This window comes from Pelodiscus sinensis, chromosome Z, assembly GCF_052426305.1.
Source record: "Pelodiscus sinensis isolate ZL-2025 chromosome Z, ASM5242630v1, whole genome shotgun sequence".
Lineage (NCBI taxonomy): Eukaryota > Metazoa > Chordata > Testudines > Trionychidae > Pelodiscus > Pelodiscus sinensis.
The window spans coordinates 38,041,365-38,060,457 of NC_143085.1; the positions used below are offsets into that span (position 1 = coordinate 38,041,365).

Here is a 19,093-nt window from a genome sequence, read left to right on the forward strand (position 1 = left end):
TGGCTCATCTACAGCAGATGGGTTTCACCCCTTTTACAAGGAGTCTAATTTTGTTATGAATTTTGGCACTGAGATCCTACAGTCCCACAGGCCCTCTGCATGGGGCAGAGCCATACTGCACAAAAGGGGAAGTCACTCTACAATAGAGGGGGGAAGGGCTACCCTTGAGATAAGCAATGCTCAAGCTTGTTAAAAGTTACAGGGTGCAGCAGGAGTTTGTGCATTTCCTCCTACATAAATGGCCAAACCAACCCACACAGGGGAGATTTGCCTTCCCATTTTCCCAGAAGCAAGAGGCTGTTATGTTGTTTTAGGGACTCAGGTAGCAGATAATCAGATAAGTGGGAAATGCACCCTCATTGCCATAGAAGAACAGATCTAGCATTCAATTCCAGGAGCCTAGTCCAATTGCTCCAAGTCGGCAGCTTCTGCTATTAAAACAATTCCAACTGTGCTCACTGGCACTTCAGGGTGGCAGGTTAGAAAGCTGTGTAATGTTTGCATTTGCTTCTTTTCAGAACTGAGACACTAAAGTAAAACACCATAAATAGGGTATGTGTACACTACACACTTATTTCAGAGCAAGCTATTCCGGAAGGAATACTCTTATTTTGAAACAGCACATCTATACTACAGGGAAGTACTCTGAGGCAAGTTCTCTTGCTGTGGATACACTACCTCAATTTAGAGCCCCAGGAAGCACTGGGGAGTAATTACTTTGAATGGTCTGGAGGAAGGAGCTATTTCGAAGCAGCAGCAGTGGAGAGTCCACACAACCACTATTTTGAAATAGCTGTTTCAGAATGTGTGTTCTTCCTCATGGAATGAGGTTTACAGAAGTGGGAATAAGCCATCTGTTATTTCAAAATTACTTCAAAATAACAGAATTGCTGTGTAGACTCTTGGGCTGTGTCTACATTGGCACCCTTTTCCAGAAAAGGGATGCTAATGAGACCAGTCGGAATTGCAAATGCCGCGGGGGATTTAAATATCCCCCGCGGCATTTGCATGAACATGGCTGCCGCTTTTTTCCGGCTCGGGGCTTTGCCGGAGAAAAGCGCCAGTCTAGACGGGATCTTTCGGAAAATAAAGCCTTTTCCGGAAGATCCCTTATTCCAAAAGATCCCGTCTAGATTGCGCTTTTCTCCGGCAAAGCCCCGAGCCGGAAAAAAGCGGCAGCCATGTTCATGCAAATGCCGCAGGGGATATTTAAATCCCCCGCGGCATTTGCAATTCCGACTGGTCTCATTAGCATCCCTTTTCCAGAAAAGGGTGCCAATGTAGACACAGCCTTGTATTGTTATTTTGGAATAATGGCTGTTATTCCGAAATAACGCCGCTATGTAGATGCTCCCATAGTGAACTAGTTTTAAACCCTTAGGCTGTGTCTACACTGCACCCCTTTTCTGGAAAAGGGATGCAGATTAGACACTTCGGAATAGCAAAATCCGCGGGGGATATTTAAATATCCCCCGCGGAATTTGCATTAACATGGCTGCCGCTTTTTTCTGGCTTGGGGATAAGCCGGAGAAAAGCGCCAGTCTAGACGTGATTCTCCGGAAAATAAGCCCTTTTCCGGAGGATCTCTTATTCCTACTTTCAAGTCTAGACTGGCGCTTTTCTCCGGCTTATCCCCAAGCCGGAAAAAAGCGGCAGCCATGTTAATGCAAATTCCGCGGGGGATATTTAAATCCCCCGCGGATTTTGCTATTCCGAAGTGTCTAATCTGCATCCCTTTTCTGGAAAAGGGGTGCAGTGTAGATACAGCCTTAATGTGTAGAGCTCCTTCTGCAGCACTGGAATGGCCTATTAATGCTGTACCACAGGCATGTCAAACTGGTGTTGAGCGGGCCACATGCCTGATCGAAATTTTTTGTGGCCTGCCAAAACACTTTTATAAAAGAATGAAGTGTGGCCCGCTGGCCTCTTGGATCACATAGCCAAGTGCAGATTACAGCCAGCTAGGCCGCTCTGTGCTGCAGCAACTGCATACGGCTGGCCAGGCTGCTCTGCACACGCGCTCACGGCCGGCTGAGCACTCCAGCAGGCACTCACAGCTGGCCGCTGTGCTCAAGCTGCCCCAGCACCTCAGGTGGCAACATCGACTCCGGGACTCAGGTATTAGGTTGGGGGGGGCTGGGAGTGCATGGCTCTGGGGCAGGGACGAGGCATTAGCTTGGGAGGGCTGGCTCTGGGGGAGAGGAAGGGGTTATTTTGTTAATATTTTGATTTGTATGTATTTATTCCCAAATTTAAATTTATGGAGATTGCCTATCTCCTAGAACTGGAAGGGACCTTGAAAGGTCATTGAGTCCAGTCCCCTGCCATCACAGCAGAGCCAAGTACCATCCCTGACAAATTTATCCTAGATCCTTAAATGGCCCCCTCAGGGATTGAACTCACTACCCTGGGTTTAGCAGGGCAATGCTCAAACAACAAATAAAATCACAAAATGTATATTAATGTTACATCAATAAATGTCAATTTTTTGCAGTTGCACGAATAATTATATCTTTATGCAAAATTACAAACTTACAAAATATCTGAAATTTTCACAGAAGCCTGTTCTATTTGATTAAGCACAGTCTATACTTGTTTTTATTTCAACAAAATAAGTTATGTATCATATACAAAATTGAAAAGTACCTTAAATTTATATTTAAATTAAACATTATGTAAACTTAATTTTAAAATTATTTAATATGAGCAAATACCAATTTTACTCATCAAATTATTGTAATATTATAAAATATACCTAAAATGTAATCTATAATAATAAATAACTATGACTTTCCGACAAAGTACATTTTCTTTGGTGGCCCTAGGGTTGCCAGGTGTCCGGTATTGGTGCCTTCTGCCTGGCACCTAAAATGCACTTGCGGAGTGTGTGCTGGGGCTGGCAGGTGGAAGCTGTGAGCTTCTAATCAGGGTTTGAAATCTAGAAGCCTCTGCTCATTGGTTGGGCCTTAATCATGGGGAGGAGCTATCAGGCAGTCCAGGGCTTTATAAAGGATTGAGTCAGTGTGAACAGGAGATGTTAACAGGGAGTTTGGAGAGAGAGTTGGGAAGAGGATTGGGAAGGGGGTGAGATACACTCACCATTCTTTAACATCTTTTCACTACACTCCTTCCCTTCAGGGAGGCATTGAATAACAACTGAGGAATCTCTCAGAGGAAGGCAGGTATGGATGGTGATAGCTCTGCTGTCGTTACCTGCACAGTATGTGCCATGTTTGTCTTCCTCCCAGAAGAAAGAAGGGATTTCATCTGCACTAAGTGCAAGCTGGTCGCCATTTTGGAAGACAAAATTAGAGGACTGGAGGCCCAAGTATCGACCCTACGTTCTATCAGAGAGGATGAAGGCTTCCTCGATAGAAGGCAGCGTTTAATTCTGCAGGCACAGCAGGCTGAAGAGACAGTCAGGGCAGTACAGGACAAGGAAGAGAACTGGCAGCATGTAACCTCTAGAAGGAGAAGAAGGCCAGCTCAGGTATCCCCCATTCCAGTAGAGGTAAGTAACCGCTATCAGGCTCTCTCCACAGGCACTACGGTGGAGAATGCTTTGGCAGGGACCTCTCAGGGAGGATATCAGAAGGGAACACCATCTACTGGAAGGCATGGGATTTGCAGTTCTGGGGATGGGGGTTCCACAACCACCACCCCCAAAAGAAGACGGGTGGTGGTGGTCGGGGACTCCTTACTAAGAGGGACTGAGTCATCCATCTGCCGTACAGACCTGCAATCTCAAGAAGTGTGCTGCTTACCGGGAGCTCACATTCAGGATGTGACTGACAGTCTTCCGAAAGGGATTAAACCTTCGGATCGCTGCCCCTTCCTGCTTCTCCATGTCGAAACTAACGATACGGCCAAGAATGATCTTGAGTGGGGCACCGCAGATTATGTAGTGCTGGGAAGAAGTATCAAGGAATTTGAAGTGCAAGTGGTGTTCTCGTCCATCCTTCCAGTTGAAGGAAAAGGTCCGGGTAGGAATCGTTGAATTGAGGAAGTAAATGCGTGGTTGTGCATTTACCCACCTGGTGTCAGAGAGAGGGCTTTGGTTTCTTCAACCGTGGGACTCTGTTGCGGGCACAAGGATTGTTAGGGAGAGATGGGATCCACCTAACCAAAGAGGAATGAGAAACAAAGGAGGACCCCTGATTCGGATGGGGAAGGCAGGATGATCAACTGGTTATCTATGGTGTTTGTACATCAATGCGAGAAACCTGGGAAACAAACAGAAGGAATTAGAAGCCCTGGCCCAGTCGAAGAACTATGATTTGATTTGAATAACGGAGACTTGGTGGGATGACTCGCATGACTGGAGCACTGTCATGGAAGGGAATAAACTGTCATGGAAGGGAAGAACAGGCGGGGGAGAAAGGGAGGAGAAGTTGCAGTGTATGTAAGAGAGCAGTATGATTGCTCGGAGCGCCAGTATTTAGAGGAAGAAAAGACTGTTGAGAGAGTCTATGGGTTAAGTTTAGAGGTGGAAGCAACAGGGGTGATGTTGTGGTTGGTGTCTGCTATAAACCGCCAGATCAGGTGGATGAGGTAGACAAGGCTTTCTTTGGACAACTCAGAGAAGCTTCCAGATCTCAGGCCCTAGTCTCATGGGCAACTTTAATCATCCTGATATCTGTTGGGAGACCAATACAGCAGTACACAGACAATCCAGGAAGTTTTTGAAGAATGTTGGGGATAACTTCTTGGTAAAAGTGCTGAAGGAATCGACCAGGGGCCATGCGCAGTTTGACCTGCTGCTCACAAACAGGGAGGAACTAGTATGGGAAGTAGAGGTGGGTGACAACCGGGGAAGCAGTGATCATGAGATGGTAGATTTCAGGATCCTGGCCAAAGGAAGAAAGGAGAGTAGTAAAATACACACCCTGGACTTCAGAAGAACAGACTTAGACTCCCTCAGAGAACTGATGGGCAGGATCCCCTGGGATGCTAACATGAAGGGGAAAGGAGTCCAGGAGAGCTGCCAGTATTTTAAAGAAGCCTTATTGAAGGCACAGGTAGGAACCATTCAGATGCGCAGCAAGAAAAGCAAATATGGTAGGCGACCAGATTGGTTTCCCAGGGACATCCATGGTGAGCTTAAACACAAAAAGGAAGCTTACAAGAAGTGGAAACTTGGACAGTTGACGAGGCAGGAGTATAAATAAATATATTGCTCGAGAATGCAGGGGAGTTATCAGGAAGGTGAAAGCGCAATTGGAATTGCAGCTAGCAAGGAATGTGAAGAATAATAAGAAAGGTTTCTACAGGCATGTTAGCAATAAGAGGTTTGATCAGAGAGGGTGTGGGGCCCCTATTGGATGAGGGCTGTAACCTAGTGACAGATGATGTGGGGAAAGCTGAAGTACTCAATGCTTTCTTTGCCTCTGTAGTCACTGACAAGGTCAGTTCCCAGACTAATGCACTAGGCAACCCAGTATAGGAAGGAGGTGGACAGCCCTTGGTGGGGAAAGAACAAGTAAGGAACTATTTAGAAAAACTAAACAGACAAATCCATGGGCCCGGATTTAATGTATCCGAGGGTACTGAGGGAGCTGGCAAATCTCATTGAGGAGTCTTTGACCATTATCTTTGAAAACTTGTGGACATTGGGAGAGATCCCGGCTGATGGGAAAAAGGCAAATGTAGTGCCCATCTTTAAAAAAGGGAAAAAGGACAATCCAGGGAACTACAGACCAGTCAGCCTTACCTCAGTCCTCAGAAAAATCATGGAGGGGATCCTCAAGGAATCCATTTTTAAGCACTTGGAAGAGGGGAAAGTGATCAGGAATAGTCAACATGGATGCACGAAGGGCAAGTCGTGCCTGACCAATCTGATTAGCTTCTATAATGAGGTAACTGGATCTGTGGATATGGGAAAGTCAGTGGATGCGATATACTTTGATTTTAGGAAAGCTTTTGATATGATCTCCCACAATATTCTTGCCAGCAAGTTAAAGGAGTATGGATTGGATAAATGGACCGTAAGATGGATAGAAAGCTGGCTAGACTGTTGGGCCCAATGGGTATTGATCAATGGCTCAATGTCAGGTTGGCGGTCGGTTTCTAGCAGAGTGTCCCAAAGATCAGTTCTTGGACCAGTTTTGTTCAACATCTTTATTAATGATGTGGATAAGGGAATGGTTTGCACCCTCAGCAAGTTTGCAGGTGACACTAAGCTAAGGGGAGAGGTAGATATGCTGGAGGGCAGGGATAGGGTCCAGGGTGATGTGGACAGATTAGAGGATTGAGCCAAAAGAAATCTGATGAGGTTCAACAAGGACAAATGCAGAGTCCTGCCCTTTGGACGGAAGAATCCCAAGCATTGTGACAGGCTGGGGACTGAATGCTTAAGTAGCAGTTCAGCAGAAAAGGACCTGTGGATGAGAAGCTGGATATGAGTCAACAGTGTGTCCTTGTAGCCAAGAAGGCTAATGGCATATTAGGGTGCATTAGGAGGAGCATTGCTAGCAGATCCAGAGATGTGATTATTCCCCTTTATTTGGCTCTGGTGAGGCCACATCTGGAATATTATGTCCAGTTCTGGGCCCCCCACTATAGAAAGGATGTGGACGCATTGGAGAAGGTCCAGTGGAGGGCAACCAAAATGATTAGGGGGCTGGAGCACATGACCTATGAGGAGAGACTGAGGGATCTGGGTTTGTTTATTCTGCAGAAGCGAAGAGTGAGGGGGGATTTGATAGCAGCCTTCAACTTCCTGAAGGGGGTTCCAAAGAGGATGGAGAGAGGCTGTTCTCAGTAGTGACAGATGGCAGAACAAGGAGCAATAGTCTCAAGTTGAATATTAGGGTCTAGGTTGGATATTAGGAAAAACTATTTCACTAGGAGGGGGGTGAAGCCCTGGAATAGGTTACCTAGGGAGGGGGTGGAATCTCCATCCCTAGAGGTGTTTAAGTCTTGGCTTGACAAAGCCCTGGCCGGGTTGATTGAGTTGGGATTGGTCCTTCCTTGGGCAGGGGGCTGGACTTGATGACTCCTGAGGTCTCTTCCAGCTCTATGATTCCATGATTCTAAGCTAGGGACATCATCGACAGACCTAACCTCCATGAATGTATCTAGTTCTGGTTTTGAATCCTGTTAAAATCCTGGTCTTCAAAACATCCTCTGGCCAGGAGTTCTACAAGCTGAACTGTGTGTTGTGTGAAGAAAAAGTTCCGTTTGTTTGTTTGTTTGTTTGTTTGTTTGTTTGTTTGTTTGTTTGTTTGTTTGTTTTAAACCTGCTACCTATTTTTTTCATTTGGTGACCCCCTAGTTCTTAGGTTATGGGAACAGGTAAATAACTTTTTCTTACTCACTTTCTCCACACCACTCATGATTTGATAAACCTCTATCATATTCCCCCTTATTCTAATCTTTTCTAAAGTGAAAAGTCCCAGTCTTTTTAATCTCTCTTCATATGGGACCTGTTCCAAACTGCTAATCATTACCTCTCTGATACTTCTCATCAGTTTTGTTGCCTTCTTCTGAACTTTTTCCAGTGCCAAGATATCATTAAAGTTGTGTCCACTCCATATTAAACAAAGTGCCTTTTACAAGGCTGTGTATAATCAAGGAGATTAGAAAGGCTGCTTAGTCAAAAAATACAATAATAATGGGGGATTTCCGTTATCCTCATAATGACTGGGATGCAGAGAGCAAATTTCAAGATATCTTAAATGACTGCTTTTTAGAGCAGCTGGACACAACTCTTGACTGACTCTCAAGTGGAGTGCAGAATCTGGTCCAAGAGGTGGATATCAATGAACCACCCAATAATAGTGACCATCATGAAATTAAATTTAATATTTTAGGGGGGACATTCTAGAGAAACCTAACACAGTAGCATTCCACTTGAAAAAGGGGAACTACCCCAAAATGAGGTTAGTTACACAGAATGTAAAAGGAAAGTCACAAGTCACCTCTTGTTCATAATAGAACTTTCCTAAATACTGCTCACTCTTCTCTGCTCTTGAAGTCCCTCCGACACACAAAATTTGGCTTATCACAAATTTAAATCACTAGGTTGGGCCATTTGGAGATTCTATAAGTGTTCCACACAAAGCAAGGCAGGAACATAAGTTGCTGGTAAAGTAGTTCAGAAGATGAAAATACCTTTGGGGGTTTTTAAAAATCCCAAATACACACCAAACTCATGAAATCTGGTACCATCCTAGGCATGGACATCAAGGGTTTTAGCTGCACCAGAGGAAAGTAAAAACCAAGAGATATAACTTTAGGAACCAGCTCGTGAGCCTCTAACCTTTGCGATTCTAACCAGGATCTTCACCACAAATGGCTGCAGCTCCCCAAAGGACTGGCTGCTCCTTTATGGGCTGATTGACTGACATTGCTAGAATGCCATACATTGAAATCATACTCACAGAAAAGGTCTGCCCCTCAATATGTGTAGCTCGACCTTGCTCCCTCCACCCCCTTCCTTCATAGCCTGGAATACTGAAGAAGAGGTGGGATTAGCAGTGGTCTTGGAAAATCAACAAAGCCATGCTCTTGTGGCCCAAGGGGAAAGAGAGACTTCACACCCGAAGATCCATCCTCAGAGCCTGTACACCTCTGCTGGCCTTGTGGTGGCGAGAGGTGTATTTCAATAAACAGGTCCCAGATCACTTAGGACATTAATGGTTAAATTCACCCCCTTGAATTCTACCCAGAAGCTCACTGGAAGCCAGCGCAGACCACAGAGGCATGTAATGTGCTTAGCTCAAGCTCCCTGCAGGCTCCTCTGCTATAGAGCAGCTGCGGTAGGAAGGGTTTGAGGTGCTCAGCAATAAGAGGTGCTCTCTGCCTGGTAAGGGTGGAGGTGACCTGCACACCTGGTGATATATACCAAGCTTATGAGCTCAGAGTGTCTTCACAGGAACTGCACGGTACAGACCTGCAGCCTAAGTTAGCTGCATTAATACTGACATTTCCAAATCTTCTCTGCAAAGCTGAGGGATTCTCATTCATGGTTTATGAAGCAATAGTCAAAGTCCCTGCCAGAAACAACTGTGATAACGCAAAGGTCGGGATCAATGGGAGTTTTAAGCATAATAACCCCATATGCAAATAGAAAACCAAGGCTTAATCTACACCCAAATTCCTGGCTTCAGAAGGCAATGAGATTGTGCAAAGCACAGGCCCCGGGTCACCCTATCTACATGGCAAACTCCCCATGTCCAAAGCCCCAGCCAGCGTCATGCTTTGGACCGGTCTCCCTCTGGAAGTAGAGCGGCAGACACCCCCTTGCAATGTGACTTGCTTGTGAAAGTGCATGGCCTCTACTCTCCTGCACACAGGGCAGAGGGACAGACACAAAGGGGTCACTGATGAGACCAGAATGTGTGTCCAACTACAAACTATCCTAACAGCTTGGATCAGGGCAGCATCAGTCAGGGACTCTAGAAAACAGCCATTGCCCTTTGATTGCCGTTCAAGAGGAATGCCTTGGAAGCAAGCTCAGTGAATGGATACTGTATCTGCACACTACCCCTCTTGCACAGCTGTGTGACACAGCTCAGGAGCCTGTCAGCGTGTCTGTCTTCAAAGAGAAGTGTGTGGAAAGGAGGGTGTTAATGGTGAACACACTTTGCACTTCCAGTGTATTATTGGCCACAAGTGGCCATGTGACTCTCCTCTGCAGAAGCCCTCTGCGTGTGTGTGGCATGAGGGAAGATGTTCCCACAGGTCTGCACTAGTGCCAAAGTGTGAGTGTCAGCAGTTCTCCAGCTTGACGTTCAGAGCTGGGAGACCCCACGTCAGAGGTTGAGCTCGCACCTTGTTCAAACCTAGGCTGGAACATGCCCCTTGCCTCTGAGAGGTGTTTTAGGTGTGCTCTCCTGAGTGCTCCATACAAGGCCTGACAGAGTCTGCCAGGAATCAGCACCATGTGGACCAGGGACTCCACCAGCCACTGTGACCTGGCATGAGAACAAACAACTGAGTGGGAAAGACAGAAAGCTGGAAGGAGCAGCTGAAGGCAGAGCATTGGACCAGAAAGAAACCTGGAGAGAGGTTTTTGGATCGGGATGTATATTGAAACATGTTCACTTGGGGCTATGAGCAAAAGATGCTTCTTCCTGCTCTTTGATTCCTTGTGCATTCAGAAATACAGGGTTTTAATGCAGTTTTGTTTATTTGCAGAGAAATATCCGCCTATCAACCGTTGCTGCTCCCAGATGGAACATACCCAGGGATCCAAACTTTGACTAGCTGCTTGGCTCAAATGGGGCAATGATATCATCTATAAGAAGGCCATGCACGAGGGCCAGTTTGATGAGGCATATCTCCTAGGTTGGTTAGCCAGACATCAATCCCAGGCAAAATAATGGAAAACCAGGTACAGAATTCAAGCGCTCAAGACTTACAATAGGAATGAAATTAATGCCAGTCAGCATAGCTGTACGGTCTCATGAGACAAATCTGGTGTCATTCTTTGAGGAGGTTACCTGAAAAGGTAAGAACATAGATGGAACAGACATAGAATATCTGTGCTATAAAGTCAATGCCTTACAGAAGTCCGATTTAAAAATTAGCACTATTCAATATCAATAAAGCCCACGTTGAATGGGTTGAGAATAAACCATGTGACAGATCACAATAGGGAATGTAGGAGTATCTAGTCAGGTTCTGGAGGATGGTTCTAAGCCTGCCTTTTTTCGACATTTTTATCAAGGATCAGGAAGTAAATATCAAATTACTGCTGGTAACGTGTGTGGCTGGCACAAAGATTGGCAGAGTGGCCAGCCAGCCATACAGATTCTGGATTGCTGGATAACCAGGGCCCATTCAAACAAAATGCATTTTAATGCAGCCAAACGCAAAGTTATGCATGTAGGAACAAAGCAAGCATACCAGAAGTACGGACTGAGGCAGTATACCCTGGAAAGCAGTGACTCTGAAAAGCATTTTGGGATCGTAATGAACTAGGCAACTCAACGGGTGTTGGACACAGTATGATTCTGTAGCACAAACAGTAATGCAAACTTGGGATGTGCACACAAGGAGCCAGCCGATCAGAGCTGGGAGGCAACTGTGTCTCTGTATATAAAATGGTGAGACAGACATTTGAATTTGTTAGAGAAGAAAGAGGTGACTCAGGAGCAGAAGACGTAAATGGACCTTTTCAGGCTGCAAGGACGAAGAGAAAAAATCATGTTCAAAGAACAATGCCTGCTTCAGCCGAACCCCTACCACTAATGTACAGCCATACCAGACCTCTATTAATTTTTACATATTACAGCAGAATTCTGTGTAAAGGTCTGGTCCATATTTTAAAAGGAAGTTGAGAAATTGGAGGGGCTGCAGAAAACAGCCACAAAAATTATTTGAGGGGTGGAGTAAATGCCTCACAGGGAGAGACTTAAACACTGTAATCAGGCACCTCTCAATCTCCCTTTTGAGGCAGGAAGCAGATGGAGCTCTGTAAGTACCTTCCTGGGAAGCCACAGAAGGGCTGTTGAATCGAGCTAGGAAAACAGAGCATGACCTACAGGCTGAAAGCAGAAGGAAAGCCCCATTTCTACCAGTGCGGGTGATTAACTGCCAAGGGAAGTGGTGGTTTCTCCATCCCTTGATGTTTTCGTGTCCAGTCCGGAGACCTTTCTGGGAGCTGCTTTGGCCAAACCCAAGTTCTTGGGCTCCACACAGAGATAACTGGGTGAAATGCAAAGTCTCATGATGTTTGTAGGGCCAGACGGCATTAAACTCAGTGGACCGATGTATTTTGTGACAGCCTAGGTATGAGTTGCTAACGCACAGGGTGACACAGGGCAACCCTAATATCCAAAGCCCTCCCCAGGAGAATCTGACTTGCCGGCTAGACCGTGACTGCCTTCACAGTGCTGCTCCCGCCATTCTGGGTTGCTGGAGAGCAGCAGCAGCTGCTGCCTGCAGGGATGTCATAGGCCTGCATTTTCCCAAGTGAACCCTCCAATTTCCTTTAGTTTGTCCCCAGCGTGTCTCTGCCCCTGAGTTTTTGCCCTGTGATGCATGGAGAGCACTGCCAGCCTTCTTTGCCTCGCTGGAACACCACAGGCTGCCCCGGGGTGTTTTGCAGTCCACCACCATGGCACACGTGGGTTACAAAGCCTTATGGCATTCTGGGCAGGGGGTTGGGTCCAGAGATGACAGTCCAACTCCTGTCTCAGTCTGAGCGCTGTACTTAGTCCCTGCAAGTATCAGGGGAAGAGAGTCATCACCCTCAAGCCTTCCAATCTTTTCCAGGTGATGGGGAGAAGCATTTAGGTCTTGGATATTCCTCCTCTTCCCAGGAAAACAAGGTCATGGTCATTGGAATCATAATAATCGATTTGCAAGGCGTATGGGGAATAATACAAATAAAGGCATATGGGAAATAAGCAGAAAGAACTTGAAGTGCTAATAAGCAACAACATCTATGACATCATTGGTATCACAGAGACTTGATGGAATAATACACGATTGGAATATTGGCATAGAAGGGGACAGCTTGCTCAGAAAGGATAAGCCGGGGGAAAGGATGGGGGTGTTGACTTGGATATTAAAAATATATACATATGGACTGAGCTGGGGATGGACGTAGGAGACAGAATTGTTGAGAGTCTCTGGGTTAGACTGAAAGGGGCAAAAAACCAGGGTGATGTCATGCTAGGGGCAGAAGAGGTGAATGGGGCTTTTTTTAAACAACTCACAAAATCATCCAAAGCATAGGATTTGGTGGTGATGAGGGACTTCGACCATCTTAGTTGCCCATATACAAATGTGAGAAGCATGGGTAATAAGCAGGAAGATCTGGAAGTGCTAATAAATAAATACAACTATGACATTGTTGGCATCACGGAGACTTGGTGGGATAATACACACAATTGGAATAGTGGTATAGAAGGGTACAGCTTACTCAGGAAGGACAGGTAGGGAAAAAGGGGGGAGATGTTGCCTTATATATTAAAAATGTACACACTTGGACTGAGGTGGAGATGGACATAGGAGACATGCGTGTTAAGTGTCTCTGGGTTAGGCTAAAAGGGGTAAAACAACAAGAGTGATGTCGTGCTAGGAGTCTACTACAGGTCACCTACCCAGGTGGAAGAGGTGGATGAGGCTTTTTTTAAACAACTAACAAAATCATCCAAAGCGCAGGATTTGGTGGTGATGGGGGACTTCAACTATCCAGATATATGCTGGGAAAATAACACAGCGGGGCACAGGCTATCCAATAAGTTCTTAGACTGCCTTGGAGACAACTTTTTATTTCAGAAGGCTGAAAAAGCTACTAGGAGGGAAGCAGTTCTAGACTTGATTTTAACAAACCGAGAGGAACTGGTTGAGAATTTAAAAGTAGAAGGCAGCTTGCCCCCTCCCCCCACAGCCCTTAGCACTGCCTGAAGTGTGGCTTTCCCACAAGCCCTTAGCACTGGCTGCAACATGCCCCTCCCCTCAGACCTTAGTATTGCCTGGAGTTTGGCTTCCCTAGAAGCCCTTAGCACTGACTGGAGCATGCCCCTCCTCCCAGCCCTCAGGGCTGCCTGGAGTGTGGACCTTCCCCGCAGCCATTAGCTCTGGCTGGAGTGTGCCCCCCTCCCTAACCACGGCCTGGAGCATGGGCCGGCCCCCCAGCCCTTAGCACTGCTAAGAGTGTGTCCGACCCCCCAGGCCTTAGCGTTGTCTGGATTGTGGAGCCCCTAACTCCTTAGCGCTGCCTGGAGTGCACCTCCCTCTCCCAGTTCTTAGCGCTGCTTGGAGCATTCCCTTCCCCAAGCCTTAGGGCTGCCTGGAGCATGCAGCCCAGTGCTCCGGAACAGCTGCTGCTGCTGTTGCTTCTGTGGTAGTGGGGACAGCCAGAGCCGCAGGCCCCCTCTGAATTGCCAGGTCCCAGGGCAATTGCACCCTCTCTCACCTCATCAGCAGGCCTGTCTCTTGCCCTGATACATCGCTGTATCCATGTCAATAGAAACACTTTCACTTTGCACGGAAATTGCTGCTGGCACACGCAGACTCCTTTGGGAACGCAGCTCTCCAAGCGCTCCCAAAAGGGATTTGACAGCAGCTGGGGCCCAGTCGCTGTAATTTAAAGTCAGTTCAGTTACAGACATTGTGTTGCACCCATGGGTGTAACCTGTACAGGGGGATTTAGCAGTGAGGCTGCGGAGAAGGGTTTGGTCCCAGTGCTACAGTAGAGTCTCAGAACCCCCGAAGCTAACTCTGGCAACCGGCCGAGGGGAGCTCCCACACAGGTCTTGGCCGGATGTCTGAGAATGTGGGAGTGTGTCTGTCTGGTGAGCACATCATGCACTATCTAGGCATCAATTCGTAACATTTTTAACAGCCGCTAAGTCATCCACACAGCACCACAGTGGGCAGGTCATCATTATTAGCTTCAGGATCACAAGCTCGCCCAGCCACCAGGCCCATGAACCAGGGTGAACTTAGCCAATGGAACAGGAAGATGGAAGAGCCAATGGGAGACCCTCTCCAACAGTAACTTGAAATGTATTGCCTTTGCTGACTTTTTTTTTTTTTTTTTTTTTTTGGCCAAAAAAATAAAATTCAGAAAAAAAATCCAAATGTTTTGTCTCAATATTTGTAATTGAAATGTTTCATTTTTTTTAAGTTCAAAATGACTTTTCAATTGTTTTTAAATAAAACTAAAGAAAACTTTGAAATTTTGAAAGGTTACAAAAAGGCTCAAAACCCAAGCGAAATGTTTTGTTCGGGTTGAATAAACCATTCCATGTCACCTGAAATGATTTTTCTTTTTTACTTTTTTATTCACCAAAAACTTTTTTTTTTTTACAAAAAAATCTGTTTTACTTCAGTCCTCAGCAATTTTTTGGAATTGCCAACAACGTCCAAAGCCCATTAGCCACCCACGTTGTAGGCTGAATAACTCCAAACGCCATTTCACTTGAACCCATGCAGGGACAGGAGGAGAAGCCAAAAGCACCAGTCTGGCCTCAGTCAGAACCTCTGGCCTGGGGCAGAACTACTGGGAGCTACAGGAAGGGCAACTACAACAGACACACAACCCTTGTTGTGCCAGCAGCCCATGTGTCAATTACTTACACTGCTCACTCCTCCATTTGCCATGGGAGGAGCTGCTGGGCTCACACCCACTGTTTAATGCTTGTCCCTTTCCTCTGATTCCCCAGGAGAACCGGCACCTCCTGACCCACCAGGAGTTCTGACGTGCAGCATCCCACGGCCTCAGTCCCACTTCCACAGTGACCACTGATGACATTCAGCTCTGTCTCTTATCCACCTGCCCAGAAAGTGCTGCCTCCGGTGGCTGCCTATGCTGGAAGATCAACAGTTGGCTCCCCACTCAACCCAGAGTTGACCAATGCGGTGCTAGCTGGAGCAAGGAAATGGTCCCCAGAGCTAGCCAGCATGGTCCCTGAACCATAGCTACTAAGGTAGTGCACAGTTGTGGCAATGCTTGACTCCTTGCTGCCCTTCAGAACCACAGTAACCCAAGTGACTCCTTCCACCTCTACCTGGCACAGCAGCTGTCGGGCAGCCTGCCCAGGCACTGCAGGTATTCGTCACCTCCTGACCCAAGTGTTCACTCTCTCCACCAGGGCCTGCACCGGGAGCTAACAAAGCAAATCCTCATCATTAGGTTGTGCAGGCTAATGCAGGCAGTGATGCACAGGACAGAGAAGGCAAGAGCGGGAAACGCCTTGCATCTCCTCTCAGCCCCCTCTCCTCCATGGAGATACCATTCTCGTTTCTCTGCTGGGCTCTGCTCAGTCAGTGAGGGGTCTGCTCCACTCTCCGGTCATACCTCAGCCAAGGGTGTTTGGGGACAACTATCTGGTTTTATTCACTCCACTCTACAGGCAACAATAGCAGCCGCCGGTTGGATTGTTCTATAATTGCAGTTGATATGTATTGGCAATTGGAGGTGGCAATCCTGGGCTTAATTCACTGTCTGTACCATTGGGTGGCACACAGCTCTCCAGCATTAGACAACAGAGACACTCTCCTCCTTAGTTTGCTGATCTGTGAAACAGCCTTGGAATGAAACCACTGGGAGCAGATAGAGGTAACCTACTGTCCCGTAGGAAGGGCAACTGCTGGGCGGGGTGGGGAGCTCCGCCTGGATGCTAGCAAAGTCCAGAGCCTGGGGCTGTTACTACACAATCAGAGCATCATAGAAATTAGAGAGGAAGGAAGCAAGAAAGCCAAGGGGAAGGCCGGGAACCCTCTCACTGAGCAATTGAAAGAAAAGAGCCACATTACCGGAAGCCCCGCGGTTTTAAGCCAGCGTGCCAAGAGTGATTGCTGCCCTGGCTGGGGGATTTGTGCACTTTCCCCTCCTGTAATCTGTCGATTATAGCTTGTATAACTGGATTACTTAAGATTAAGGAACAGCAGCAAGCATGTTCCAAATCACCCAGTGAAACAGGAGAGGAACCTGGAAGAATGTCTTGCACAGTAAGAGTGCAAATATGTCCTCAGAAGATTGCATTATATTTTAATATCCAATTCTCTCTAATGCAGAACATATTTGTGGCCCAGCTCCCTCGCTGGGCAAGCACTGGTTGTCAGCTTGGAGGCTTTGGCAAGGTCTTTTCACCAGGTGAAATAAATAGAGTGCTGGACTCCAGATAGGATTACAGTTTGTTTTCTTTTCGTGTATAGAATCAGCAGGAAAGCTGAGCCCAAACGGAAACTCAACTCCTAAAGAATTTGGCCTCTACTGGCCAGCTTCTGTCTGCCTGCCAGGCATGCTCTGGCTCAGCTTGTATTTCACTCTTTATCTTTTAAGAGGCTTTGTTAGTAGCCTATCAAGCCATTCTTTGTGTGCTGAGGACAGGTCATCTCTGTAAATTATTTAGTATGATGAAGTTACAAGGTATTACCTGAAGAATTCTGAGAAAGAAATTCATGCGGGTGCTTTCAAGAGCTCCCCACTGGCAAAACTTTCACCAACTCCAATTCTCAGCCTTTTTACCCCCAACAGGGGTAGGATCTGGGCTCAGCTTCTGAGAGAGAAGCAGGACCTAGCAGAACCTCGCCTCTGCCTGACTCCCATTTTCTGTCACTAACCTGTTTCCCTTCTCATTGATTTTATCTGTGGTCCCAAAAGGCTTATGGAAAGCCTGCAGCATCACATGTGGGGGGAAGAAATGTCTGAGGTGCACATTGCCCAGCGGCTGCGACCCAGCATTGTAAGCCATCGCAGCCTGACAGAGAGCTGTGATGGAAGGGCTTGGGGCTGGGAGAGCGGCTCAAATGCACACTGGCACTAAAGCATCAAATCGCCTCTGGGACAATGCGGTTTGGGGCATTGGCTGTGGACTCTCTAGGGAGCAGCGTTTGGAGCATGGATCTGGGCTAGGAGCTCAGAATATGGCAGCGCCTGGAGGCTTGATAGCTTCTGATCCCGACACAGCTCCTGCTCTATGAAGGGTGCTACAGCCCACCTCTGGCCCTGAGAGCACAGACACTACACAGGGCATATGTCCACACTGCTCCTCAAAACTTGCAGCTGGCCCTGGGCTGGGCCCCAGAGCTGAGGCTCCACCACAAACCCAATCGCCTCTTTTACAATTACATAGCTCCTCAGCTCACACCCCACAAGCCTGAGAGTGCACTGGGGGGGTTACAACTGCAGTTCACACATACCCACGGGGCCCCACTGAATGTCCCCTGATGTCATTGAAAGTTCTCCATAGACTTGAATGGGAGATTAATCAAGCCCTCCATTTCTCTGAACTTTAGTTGTTTCCCCTATCAAACAAGAGCAGTAACCTCCGTAGAGTGGTGAGGCCTCTGACTGTGAAGGACAGATGTTTTTAAGACAGCTGATGGAGCAGGAGCTGCTGGAACTCTCCCTGTGCATCTGTGTGACCAGAACCTGGGTTTTGCCAACCTTTTGGAAAGTGACACAGGAGTGAGGTGATTCATTCACTGCCAGAGTACATTCCATCAAAGTACATGTACATTTTCCCAGAGCTGTGCCCTTAACATGCTTTTTTTTAAAATCCTCAGCTAAGCATACAATATGTTAGCTTCGAAGGCTTTGAGACCAGCTAAATCCAAGCCTTTTTCCCCTCCCCAAAGCCAAGTCCAGCTGCTCCCTGAGGACGGCTCCATGTCACATTCTGACCTCCAAGTACCAGATGTTTGGGCTATTAAATTATTGGGGGGATAAAGAGTGGCAAGAATACTTTTGTAATAGGAACGTAAATGTTGCTGTTCTTCTTTCCCCTAAAAGCCGCTAATCTGGTTTTGCTCCAAATTTCATAAAGATCTGATCAAGACCAAGCAGGAAAAATATCAACCCAGATGTCTGTTTCACAGTGTTATGACCAGCTGAAATCAGCAGATTATAATGGGAACAAGTTTTGGACTCTCAGGCACCCAGTGCAGTAACAAAGGAAGAAACGATGGCACACATTCTGAATGTCCTGAGTTACCAACTCCAATATGCGGAGTCATTTATAAAATGAAAAGACCTATATGCATTTGAAGTTTAGAGGATTCTTCCAGCCTCCTCTTGCTGCAATTACCTATCTGTTAGGAGCCTTCCCATGCTCTGCTTCCTACTTCCTCAAGCCAGCTGTTTGTTAATATTTAGGTGCTATGTGATCACATTTCCAATATTAGCAGAGAAAATACCAGGTCGGCTGGCTGATAATTGAGAACATACATGATAGACCAGGTTGTCGCGGCCTCCTTTGTAAATGTGGCTCCTGTCTGCAATGATCCTAGGAGTGAAAGTCTGGTGCCTGAGCAGTATGGAAACGTGCTGTGCATAACAGCTTCCAGGAAAAGAACCCTCCTTGGGCTTACCCGTGAATATGTCCCCCTGCAGCATTCATTCGTTCCACTGTGCCGCACCCATATGCCTTGGAAAAGCCTGGGCCTCATTGCAGTGTGTCATACCTCACAGAACGGAGCCGCAAGAGCTGCATGGCTTTCATTGCCGTAGTGCACCAAAGCCACAAAGAAATGATCCGATTATGATGTCACAGAGAGAGCTCTGGCCAAGCCAGCTGAACTCATCCAAGCATTCAGAGAGTGCATAGAAGAAAAACCCTCTGCTCCCAGGCAGTTCCACTGAAGGCAATTTGTAATCTAAACAGCCCCCTTGCAAACCAGGCTTTAC

The 19,093-nt window shown here is 46.9% G+C and overlaps 1 long non-coding RNA gene across 1 annotated transcript; it reads right to left on the bottom strand.

The window, feature by feature from the left end:
* Window positions 1-10,134: 10,134 nt before the first annotated feature.
* On the bottom strand, window positions 10,135-18,891 carry LOC112544771 (uncharacterized). The gene is made up of 3 exons (XR_003088099.2): window positions 18,778-18,891; window positions 13,874-14,037; window positions 10,135-10,445 (listed from the first exon to the last, which is right to left on the bottom strand). It is a non-coding gene; the product is annotated as an uncharacterized LOC112544771 (long non-coding RNA).
* Between the last annotated feature and the right edge of the window lie 202 nt (window positions 18,892-19,093).